Source organism: Mirounga leonina, unplaced genomic scaffold (genome assembly GCF_011800145.1).
Source record: "Mirounga leonina isolate KUSES-001 unplaced genomic scaffold, KU_Mleo_1.0 Mir_115, whole genome shotgun sequence".
Classification (NCBI taxonomy): domain Eukaryota; kingdom Metazoa; phylum Chordata; class Mammalia; order Carnivora; family Phocidae; genus Mirounga; species Mirounga leonina.
Window position 1 is genome coordinate 85,065,382 of NW_023270268.1, and position 12,092 is coordinate 85,077,473.

The 12,092-nt window shown below is 45.5% G+C and overlaps 1 protein-coding gene across 2 annotated transcripts in view; it reads right to left on the reverse strand.

The window, feature by feature from the left end:
• The window catches only part of NRROS (negative regulator of reactive oxygen species), a 26,615-nt gene extending 15,178 nt beyond the window's left edge, over positions 1 to 11,437 (reverse strand). The window contains exon 1 of one of the 2 annotated variants that reach the window (XM_034999903.1): positions 11,219 to 11,437. The gene's annotated coding sequence lies outside the window, so the exon portion shown is untranslated. Of the gene's footprint in view, positions 1 to 11,051; positions 11,186 to 11,218 lie in introns of those variants that run through there. The other variant, XM_034999904.1, reaches the window with a different exon arrangement.
• Positions 11,438 to 12,092: the final 655 nt, after the last annotated feature.

The window sequence follows — 12,092 nt, forward strand, 5'->3', positions numbered from 1 at the left end:
GAAAGAAAGAAAGAAAGAAAGAAAGAAAGAAAGAAAGAAAGAAAGAAAGAAGAAAGAAAGAAAGATTCAAGATAAAAACTATTCAACTTTTGAATAGTGAGTTTAGGATTACTTTGATAAGTAGCTATGAAATCTAAGAAAAATGTCAAAAAATTAAAAAACCCTTTGTGCTCTCTTTTCCTACAAATAAGCTACAAGGTATACTTTAAAAATGGAGACATAGGGGCACCTTGGTGGCTTAGATGGTTAAGCGTCTGCCTTCGGCTCAGGTCATGATCTCAGGGTCCTGGGATCGAGCCCCGCATTGGGCTCCCTGCTCCGTGGGAAGCCTGCTTCTCCCTCTCCCACTCCCCCTGCTTGTGTTCCCTCTCTCACTGTCTCTCTCTCTCTGTCAAATAGATAAATAAAATTTAAAAAAAAATAAAAAATAAACATCTAGACATAATTCACATACCATATAATTCATCCTTTTAAGGTATACAATTCAGTGGTTTTTAGTATATTCACAAAGTTGTGCAGCCATCGCCACAGTCTAATTCCAGAACATCTGCATCACCCCAAAATGAGGCCCTATACCCACTAGTAGTCACTTCCCCCATCCCTTGGCAACCACTAATCTCCTTTCCATTTCTATGGATTTGCTTATTCTGGCCATGTTTTCAATTCTCTTGAGTATAGACCCTGGGAATGAAATTGCTGGGACATATCATCATTCTGTTTGATTTTGAAGAACTGCCAGACTGTTTTCCAGTTTCCGCACCATTTTACATTCTCACCGGCAGTGTATGAGGGTTTCAATTTCTCCTCATCCTCATCAACACTGGTTATTTCCTGTCGTTTTTATTCCAGCCATCCTAGCAGGTGTGAAGTGCTATCTCTTTGTGATTTTGATTTGCATTTCCCCAATGTCTAACCAATGTTGAGCATTTACATGAGTTTATTGACTTATTTCTACATCTTCTTTGGATAAATGTCCAAAACGTGTACTAATTCCAAAGATATTTTAAATATGGTTTTGGTATTATATGTGAAAGAAAATGAAGAATAGTTATAAAAGTAAAGAACCAGTTGTAGGGGCACCTGGGTGGCTCAGTCGGTTAAGTGTCTGCCTTCGGCTCGGGGTCCTGGGATCGAGCCCCGCACTGGCCTCCCTGCTCAGTGGGAAGCCTGCTTCTCCCTCTCCCTCTTCTCCTCCACACCCCTGCTTGTGCTCTCTCTCGCTCGCTCACTCTCTCTCTCAAATAGATGAATAAAATCTTAAAAAAAAAAAAAAAGAACCAGTTGTAATCTTTGGTTGAATTAGTACATTCCTATATTTTGTAAAGGATCAATGTTCACACCGCAAAAACGTCTAAAAAGAACTTGAAGGGATGCCTGGGTGGCTCAGCCGATTGAGCGTTTTCCTTTGGCTCAGGTCGTGTTTCTGGGGTCCTGGGATCAACCTCAGCTTCAGTCTGGCTTCCCTGCTCAGTGGGGAGTCTGCTTCTCCCTCTCCCTCTGCCGCTCCTCCCTACTTGCACTCTCTCTCTCAAATAAATAAATTTTAAAAATTTAAAAATTTAAAAAAAATAAAGGGAACTTGCATACTGAGGATTGGGTTAACGGTATTTAGAATTTTGATGTGTGAATTCAGACCTCATAATTTGCTTCTCTGGCTTTCTCTCTCTCTTTTTTTAAAATTTTTAAAAGATTTTATTTATTTATTTGACAGAGAGAGAGAGAGCAAGCAGGTGGAGGGGCAGAGGGAGAAGCAGTCTCCCCACTAAGCAAGGAGCCCGATGCGGGACTCTATCCCAGGACTGGGATCATGACCTGAACTGACAGCAGATGCTTAACCGGCTGAGCTACCCAGGTGCCCTGGCTTTCTCTCTTATTAATGAACTTGTTAAAACATAGGCAACACAATGGCTTTTGAGGACCCTTTGCCTCCAGAACTCTCTTATACCCTGAAGATGGGAGAGAAAATTGGCACACTTTTTCTGAAGGACAATTTTACAAAATTTATCAAAGACATTGAAAATGTAGATTACTTTTTTTTTTTAGATTTTATTTATTTATTTGATAGAGAGAGAGAGCACACGAGCAGTGAGAGCGGCAGGCAGAGGGAGAAGCAGAATCTCTGCTGATCAGGAAGCCCAAGATGGGGCTCGATCCCAGGACCCTGGGATCATGACCTGAGCTGAAGGCAGACGCTTAACGACTGAGCCACCCAGGCGCCCCTGTAGATTATTTTTGATTCAATAATTCCACTCCTAGGGGTTTATCCAAAGGAATTATAATGTAGGTAAAAATATTTTTACAGAGATATTCAGTGCAATATTAGTAATAATAATTTTTAGAAGTGGAAACCATCTACAAGTCCAACAAAGAAAGAATTGGCTACATATGTTATGCTACAACCATATGATGGGAATACTGTGTTGCAATTAAAAATTCTTCAGTGGCAACATATTTAGCGATATGGAAAGATGTTCATAATAAAATATTAAGAAAAAAGGAAGATGTAAAATAGAATGTATAGTATAATCCCAAGTTTGCTAAAGGAATATGCATTCACCTGCATGTGTATGGAAAATAGTTGAAAAGGCACACATCTGAATCTCAACAGTGGGGAGAATTGCACCTGATAATTTGCTTTTTCCTATCTGTATTTTTGCTTCTTTGTGTTTTCTAATTTTCCAATAATCAACTTCAATTACTATATTAAGACAAGTTTGGGGCACCTGCGTGTCTCAGTCCATTACATGTCTCAGGTCATGATCCTGGGGTCCTGGGATTGAGCCCCATGTCAGGCTCCCTGCTCAGCGGGGAGTCTGCTTCTCCCTCTCCTCCCCATTTGTGCTCTCTCTCACTATGTCTGTCTCTCTCAAATAAATAAATAAAATTTAAAAAAAGAGAAGTTTTAAAAGAATGGAATCAATCTATTATTAAAATATGTTATAATCAGAGCCTAATAAATATCACTAAAATAGAGAATTTCTTATAGGTACTTAGAATTGAAATTATTGTGAGTGTGCTTAAAACTATCATATTTGGAGTTAATGGAAGAAAAAATATCATTGACTAATAAGTAAAGTAAGTTGTTTTATAGACATTATTTTTCATTTTCAGGGTCCAGGGGATTTAGATTTAGATGCATGTTCTCAGTCCAGCTTCTGGGAAGGTGGTGGGAAGGGTGAAGGAACGGCGCAGGCTAAGGGGACAGATGGAACAGGTTCAAAGCCTGGCTTGACCTTGAGTACGTCATTCAACTTCTTGGCCTCGATCTCCTCCCCAGGAAAACAGGAATCATAATGCCTGTGTTGTAAGGCAAGTTTTCAAAGAGAGTTCAAAAAATAGTCTTTGTCATATTTACAGCGTCATCCTTGGCAGGTTATCGACTTGCCTGGGCTTAACCCTACCCTGGGTGGGAGCTCACCCTTCCTATTTGCTTCTAGGACTTGGATCCTACTCTCAGCCTGCACAAATAAGCGAGGAGTTGTACCATTTGAACTTATTGGAATGCTCCTTGGACGTGTGGCCCTAAGTAGGTATGTGAGAAAGGACACATCGGTTGCACATGACTCCTCTGGCACATGCACGTTCACTCAAATTTAGTACCTGACCATTTTTTTCTGGAGAACTGGAGCATTTCTGAAGGGACTACCCCCCAGTATTTTGGAGGTGAGACCACTCAGGTCAGAGAGATGAGATGATATGGACAAAGTGCCACAGGGAAGGTGGGGCCATGGTTCCCAAGCACTGGTTTAAAATACAGATGTCTGGTTCCCACCCCAGCCTCGCACACCTGATCAGCCCGATGCCACCTGAGCTTGGGAGAAGCGGCTTCATCTGGGAATGGCCGAGGTTCTGCGCGCGCCTGGAGGGAGGCTGAAGGCCACGGCAGATTTTCTTCTCTTGGGCTCTTCCTACGACAACTCCGGGCAGCCAGTGTGTGGCGGCGTGCTGCTTAAACACTACCCTGCCGGACTTTGTGTCCTCAGGGCTACAAAGGAGTCAGCCGGCTTCCCTACGTGGTCAGGGTCAGCCCTTTAGAGTGAACGGAGGTCAGTTCACTCTGTCCTGTTCCACGGCCACGGGTTCAAAAACGCAAATGTGCTCCCAGTGGGGTGACAACACCTTGCTCTTACCGGGCTGGTGGTGGGAACGTGTTGTCACCTTTGTTTATGAGAGACCCACATAATCTCTGTGGACAGGCACCCAAGCAACGATGCATTAGTTTCAAACCTGTCATTTCCTTTCAATATCACAAGTTTGCTCTCTCTCACACTCCAGAGTGGCCGTGGGTGACAATAAGGCCGTCAGTGCCGTGCTGATCTCACAGGGTCGTGTCAAGACCGAAGGAGAGAATGTGTGTGAAAAACCTTGTCAAGATAATGAAACGTGTGGACTTGATTAGTAAGACAAGGTAGTGTCAGAATTAAAGGGAAGGCAGGTTTCCTCCGTGTAAACAGGGAGCTGGCATTGAAATAAATAAGACAGGAGCGGCATTACCTTCTCTCATCCATCTGAGCCGCGGAGTGTGGACCTGGGGACGTTCGGAGGAGGAAAGACCACCCAGAGTCTGTGGGAGACTATGGGCAGGAAAGGGGTTATAGGTGAGAACCAAGGCTTACGGCCCGGAGTGGAAATACATTACCGCCGCCCCTCCAACCTTGGTTCCCTTGAGAAAGAGCCCGACTGAGGAATGACACGATACAGATTCCGGAGGACTGCCCAGCTCAGTGGGGTAGGAATCAAGCTCCCAACTTGCTTCTCAGGCTCTCAGTTGCAACAGCTAATGTTTATTGAGTGCTCACCTGGGGATAAATGCTGTGCCAGGGGCTTTGCATATAACGATCCTCACAACATCCTAGCAGGTGAATGTTATCTCCATTTCATACATGGTAAATTGAGGCTCACAAAGGTGTAGGCTGCGGAGCCAGAGAATGTCAGAGCTGCAACTGAAACCTAGTCTGAATCCAGCAAAACTCAACCTCAATACCACAAGCGCCAGCCACCCCCGGATATTTGCTATCCATGACTAAATCATGTATTTTCACACACTGGTTCCTCTGTGGGAAATGCCCTTTTCTGGTCTTCTCCAGCTGCCAAACTCCTATTCATCCTACAAGACCCAGTGCATGTGTCATCTTCTCATCACATCCTAAGAGTTCAGTTGAGCAATGATCCATATGATATAATATAATAAAATATAGTATAGAAAGTTGTAGCTCTTACAGATTTTTTTTATTATTTGATTTTTATGTTCATGAAAAGGAAAATGAGCAGTTACTAGGTATTGTTAGTAATTTAACTTTCCCCCCAATATTTTATTATGAACATTTTAAACATACAGCAAAGTTGAAAGAATTTGACAGGGATTGCTGGTATACCCACCACCTAGCTTCTACTCTGAACATTTCACTACACTTGCTTTTTTTTTTTTTTTTTAAAGATTTTATTTATTTATTTGAGAGAGAGAGAATGAGAGACAGAGAGCATGAGAGGGAGGAGGGTCAGAAGGAGAAGCAGACTCCCTGCCAAGCAGGGAGCCTGATGCGGGACTCAATCCCGGGACTCCAAGATCATGACCTGAGCCGAAGGCAGTCGCTTAACCAACTGAGCCACCCAGGCGCCCCTACACTTGCTTTTTTCACACAACCTCTACCTATCCTCTATCCAGCCTTTAATCCATCTTAGTTTTTGATGCATTTAGAAATAGGTTGCAGTCATCAGCATACTTCCCCCTAAATACTTTAGAATGCATATCAAGTGATGTAACTAAAAATAAAGTTACTCCTCGTTCAATCTTCTGGATCAGTTTAATTAATTTAATCTCGATTGAGATTGCAAAGGCTATTTGGGGAAAGTTTGTCTTGTTAAAAAAAAATAAGATTTGGGGCGCCTAGGTGGCTCAGTTGGTTAAGCGACTGCCTTCAGCTCAGGTCATGGTCCTGGAGTCCCGGATCGAGTCCCACATTGGGCTCCCTGCTTAGCAGGGAGTCTGCTTCTTCCTCTGACCCTTCCCCCTCTTGTGCTCTCTCTCTCTCAAATAAATAAATAAAATCTTTTAAAAAAAATAAGATTTGATAATCACTGTCTTAGTGTCCTCAGCCAAAATTAGGAAGAAAGCAGCTGACATTGCAGTGTGAGTGACTGATACCCTCTTTAATGCACTGCTCTCTAATGGGTATTTAGATAGGTAATGGTGAAAAGTAATAAAGTTTTCATGGTGTAGTTTCAGGATGGCAGGGGAGATCATTTTGTCTTTTTCAAAATCCCTCAAATTGTACTGGCAAGGTAGGTATCTGTTCTAAGGTTGTTGTTTTTTTCTTCTCTAAAACCTATTTGAATTCACAGAGGAATGGGAGCAATGTGATTTAAAAACAAAACCTTCCCCCCAAAATAACAATGGTTTTTAGGGAATTCTTGGATAAAGCCAAAACAAGTGGATTATAAATTACTGCTATTGGATAATAATGGCAATAATAGCACTTGAGGTTGCAAAGGTTTCTTACAGACCTTTGATCTCACTTGGCACTCTGCAACATTTCTACAGACTAGACATTATTACCTCCCGTCTTTACTGGGGTAAAATACACATAGAATCTACCATTTTAATCCATTTTGAGTACACAACTCAGTAGAACTAAACACATTCACATTGCCATGCAATCTCACCATTATCCTTCTCCAGAACTTTCGCAGCATCCCAAACCGAAACTCTGCCCACTAAATAGTAACTCTCCGTCCTCCCTCCCCTCAGTTCCTGGTAGCCACTGTTCTTTCTTTCTCTAAACATTCCCTTATTCTAGGTACCTCCTGTAAGTGGAATGGTGCCATATATGAGTTCTTCTGTGCCTGGCTTATTTCATTTAGCATAATGTTTCCAAGGTCCTTCCATGTGATAGCAGGTATCAGAACTTCATTCCTGTTTGTGGCTGAATAACATTCCATTGTACGTATAGATCACATTTTATTTGTCCATTCACCCATCAGTGAACACTTGGGTTGTTTCCACCTTTTGGCTATTGTGGGTAATGCTGCTGTGAACATTGGTGCGCAAACATCTAGCTTCAAATTCATTATCTCCATTTTACAGATAGGAAATTCAAGGCTCAGAAAGGGCAAAGGTAATTGTTCGGCAAAGCCAAAACCAGAGCTGAGTTCAGGCCCAGGTAGGAGGTGCTGGATATGCACCTGCCTGGGAGGAATACATGTTGAGTGAATGTTCAGCTGGGGCACAGGTTTGTACTTGTTGGTAAATAGACACCCCATGAGCCGGGCCCTCTCTTGGAACTGCCAGGACCCCACAATGATCCAACAACCAAGGAGGTAACACCTGCCCCGTCAGGGGCCCCAGAACCCTGCTTCTAATGACAATGTCCATTCCGACTGAACAGTGCCTGCCTGTATCGTGCAGTGTTTGAATGTTCTGAATAGCGCCCCTGAGTGTTCAAGGGGCCACGGGGCTTTTGTTGGGATGAGGTAACCTGTGAATGCCATGGAGTGTACCTGTGACAAAGATGAGGGCCTTTACAGTTCTGCAGAAGGAGCTAGAAAGCCTAGAAAAAATCTGGGCATTTAGAAGGAAATAAGAAGCCAGTATTACTAAATATAATGGAAACTTCAGTTTAGGGATTGGAGAAAGGGCTCGAGAACCTAAAACAAGAGAAAGGCCATGAGGAGAGTCCCATGAGGAGGTCTCAGGGTGTCAGTCTGGGCAGCGATAGGGAGACCATTAACGTGTCTGAAGCTGAAGGAGGTGACCCAGGGCCAAGCGTGGAATGACCTGAGTGGGAGAACCCAGCCTTGGCATCTGGTCGGGCCCCCAAGGAAACACTGGAAAGGCAGGAGAGACCCAAGGGACAATGGCTGGACCAGACGAGGAGTAACAGGGAGGACCAGGAGGAACCAGTATCCAGCCTGACATCTAAAAGGGAATGACATGAGGTTATTGGAGAACATGATGTGTACCCCAAGAGGAGCCTGCTGGCACTGTGAGTACTGGGCTGCCTCAGACATTTTGGTCCTGCTTGACAAGAGTCAAGGTAAAAAGACAGAGCTCAAGTGCTAACTTCTGTGGAGAAATCCCCTCCCGGTTCTTTTCTTTCCAGGAGGCACAGCAGAGAGGCTCTTGCAAACATAACTAGCACCTGACCACAGCAATGTTCTGGGTTGGGGCTGGACCTGGGGCGTCCCTGTGTCCTCACAGGGCTTCGTGGTCACATTCAGCCCATCACAGGTACTAGCCCTGCTCCTCATGCCCACCTTGCTGCTGAGAACACGACAGTGTTCTACTTCCTCCTTTATTCCCTTTGTTCAGTCTGAAATCACTCATGCATTAAAGTGAGAAGACACATGTGGTTTGGTCTCAGCACCTGACTCCATTTACTCTGGAAATCAGTTGGTTTTTCCTACCCACGATCATTTCTCCTTCTGGTAACAACTCCTCAATTCCCCTTTGAGGAAACCACACCTTCCTTTTTCTTTCTTTATTTCTTTGATTTAAAAAAAAAAATTATTTGAGAGAGAGAGAGAGTGTGCAAGCGAGCAAGGGGGGTTGCAGAGGGAGAGGGAAAGAGAGTCCCAAGCAGGCTCTGTGCAGGGTGCAGAGCTCCATCTCACCACCCTGAGATCACGACCCAAGCCAAAACCAAGAGTCGGATGATTAAGCGACTGCCCCACTCTGGTGCCCTTGTGTTTTTTTTTTTTAATTGTAAAATACACGAAACATAAAATTTACCATCTTAACCATTTTTAAGTGTAAAGCTCGGTAGTGTTAAGTACATTTATATTGTCAGGCAACCAGCCCTCTTCCTTTCTTAAGAAGTCCGTGTTTATTTGGGTTTGACCTCAATCCCTGGTTCCAAGGAGGGGCCTAAGCACCAGGCTGAGTCCATCAGAGCACTCTATTTCCCTAACCACAGTGATTGGCTTATAATGGGTACATCACTGACAACAAGCCCATGAGACTCAACAGAAGGATTGTTGTTAGAACTATTGGGAAAGAGGCTTTCTGTTCCTGCTCACGCCAAACTGGTGGAAACTAAGCTTGAAGCTGCAGTTCTTTGAATTCATGGAGCAATGGGAGTATCTTTGCCACCAGTTTTAGGACCTGCCTAATAACAGAAAAAAGCAAAGCTGGCAATGTTTGAGCACCTGGATCCAGCCATGCCTGAAGCTATTCCACATAGACTTTTTGGTTATTTAAAATAATAAATCTTTTTTTTTTTTCTTTGAGGCCAGGCTGAGTTGGGTTTTTGTCAGTTGCAATTAAAAGACCCCTGAACTCATGTTTACAGTTGCTTGTGAAGCTTGATAAGATCCAAGTACCAGTGTCCTTTATCCCTCTCCTCACCTCTGTGAGCATTCAGAGATCATCACCTAACTTAGCCCAGAAGCCCCCACACAATGAACACATAACATTTGTTCAATGATGTTGAGAAGAATAGTTTGAGGGGTGGGAAATGAGTATAATAAAGAAGTTCTATCAAGGGCAAAAATATTTGTCACTAATATGCAGACACGTCCTAAGCATCATTGAGCATACAGCATGTCCTGAGAAAGATAATGTTTTTCAGTCATGGTTGAAAGCCCACTGTCCTCTGACTTATGTGGTTATAATGCGGGTCTGAAGATAGTGGGAGGCACATCTAGTTGTCCATCCAAGAGTCTAGTTTACACTTTGTGGTGTGGATGCACACTGCAGCCAGAACAAAAATTATAATTGGTACTGGCCTCACTCTTCTGTGATGAAGAAAGAAGTCAGGGACAGAGAGAGGTCAATGCATTCCTAACACAGGCCCCAGGCCAAAGCCACCAGGCCCTGCTCTCTGGGAGGTTCCTGCTCTTGGATGACAGGTGTAAGCACTATGTGGGATCAGGTTTATATGGTTTTCATGAAGTTCCTATGAGGGGACCCACTAGATGAAAACACCTTCTTTGTGAAACTGGCTGTTTTGTTTTTTGTTTTTTTAACCTAAAGGCAAGAATCAAGGTTTTGTTTTGTTCTATTTTTTTTTTTTTTTGGCCCATGATTCCCTAAATCACCTCTAGGAACTCTCAGACATACATGTACACACCTATGGTTGTGTGAGGAAAAGAAGTAAGTCTCAGGGCTATGAGACCAGCCAACAATCAGCATCCACAGAAGCAGTCGGAGCAGTGCAGCCAGTAGGAGAAGGTAGGAGAAGGGGGCACACACGGTCTCGCAAGGCCGGCTCCATGGAGTGAATGTTTCTACCATCCAGACTCCTATAGGCTGCACCCATCAGCGAAGAAACCTCCAGTGGGGTCCCCTCCGTTCCCCTGGAAGTGCACCACTTAGGACCAGTCCTATCAGGGGCTCCATTCTTAGGATCCTGCTCAGCCTCCTATAGTCCCAGGCACTTTTGGACACGTGGCCACCTTCTCTCTGGAGCAACGTGAGCTAGCAGCCCGTTCTGAGGGCCTGGTCAGTGGCTCCTTACTTATGTCAGTTCCTGAGTGCATGGGGATACAGCCGAACCCTCTATAATCTGCCCCACATGGAGAGGCCACCAGGGCTGGAAAGAGCACTGGACAAGGGGTGGGTTAGAGGCCTGAGGTTTAGTTTCTCTCTGATACTTACTAGCTGAGAGTCGAAGTAACAGAACCCTACAGAATTTCCCAAGGACAAACACTTTGGGGAAGGGGCTTTGCCTGTCTTGTTCAAGTTCTATCCCCAACACCTTGAACACACCTACACACGTTAAGACGGCCATAAATATGTGTTGCTGTTGATGAGTCTCGGTGCCTTCATCTATGAAATGGTGATTCTCAAACCACGTTGTGGGGGAGGAAGGGAGAGCCAAGCACTCAGCACGCTGAGTGTTCACAGAATAGCCTCATTACCTCCAGTCACCCAGCCCAGGGAGGGAGCATTATCGTGCCCATTTCACAGATGAAGAAACTGAGGCTCAGAAATTCTCCCCAGAGAGCCAGGACTCAAAGCCTCAAAAGAGGAATCTGAAGCCTCCACTGTTTTCACTACACCACACCACCTTTCTCAGCTCGAAGTGCTCCCAGAGGGAGGTTTTTCCACTTACCCGGAGCTGTGGGCCCCAAACTGAGCACCAAAGCGGTGGCGTTTGCAGGCAGCAAGCCACAACTTCCCCGTCAGGCCCGGGCCGTGGGCCACGGACACCGACCTCCTACACCCAGCGGCGCCCGAGCGCGCCCACCCCGGCAGGGCCGCCCCGCAGGAAATACTCACGGCTCCCGCAGGCCCAGGCGGCTCCGCGGGGCGCATCCTCTCCCGGGGCTCCGGCCTCCTCGAGAGCAGCCGAACGCGGGGCTGGGCTGCCTCTTCTCCCTGGGGCATCAGATTATTTTAGCACTTGCGGAAGGAACGGACGGAAACTGAAGTCACATGGAGAGCGAGCCGCTCAGCGACTCAGCACTCAGCAGAGAGCAGGCATCTTACAGGGAACTGCTGCGCGCGGGCGGTGGCAGGGGGATGGGAGGGGGCGGCCGGCGGGGCGCAGTGCCCGCCGCCTACCTCCGGGTGAGCCAGGAGGCCGGTGACTTGCAGGGTCTCCCAGCAGTCCTAACCGAGGCTCCCCAGGCTTTCTTGCTTTAGAGTTTTGGGTTTGGTTGGGTTTGGTTTGGTTTGAAGTTTTATTTTAATCACCGGTGTTCATCACAACAAGTGCACTCCTTAATCCCCATCGCCTATTTGACCCATCCCCACACCCCCCTCCCTTCTGGTAACCATCAGTTTGTTCTCTACAGTGAAGAGTCTGTTTTCTGGGGGGCGCCTGGGGGGCTCAGTCGTTAAGCATCTGCCTTCGGCTCAGGTCATGATCCCAGGGTCCTGGGATGGGGCTCCCTGCTCGGCTTCCTGCTCAGCTCCCTGCTGGGGGCAGGGGGAAGCCTGCTTCTCCCTCTCTCACTCCCCCTGCTTGTGTTACCTCTCTCACTATGTCTCTGTCAAATAAATAAATAAGATCTTAAAAAAAAAGGGGGGGGGCCTGTTTTCTGGTTTGCCTCTCTCTCTTCCCCTTTGCCCACTTGTTTTGTTTCTTAAATTCCATATATGAATGAAATCATTTGGTATTTGTCTTTCCCTGACTGACTTGCTGAGCGTT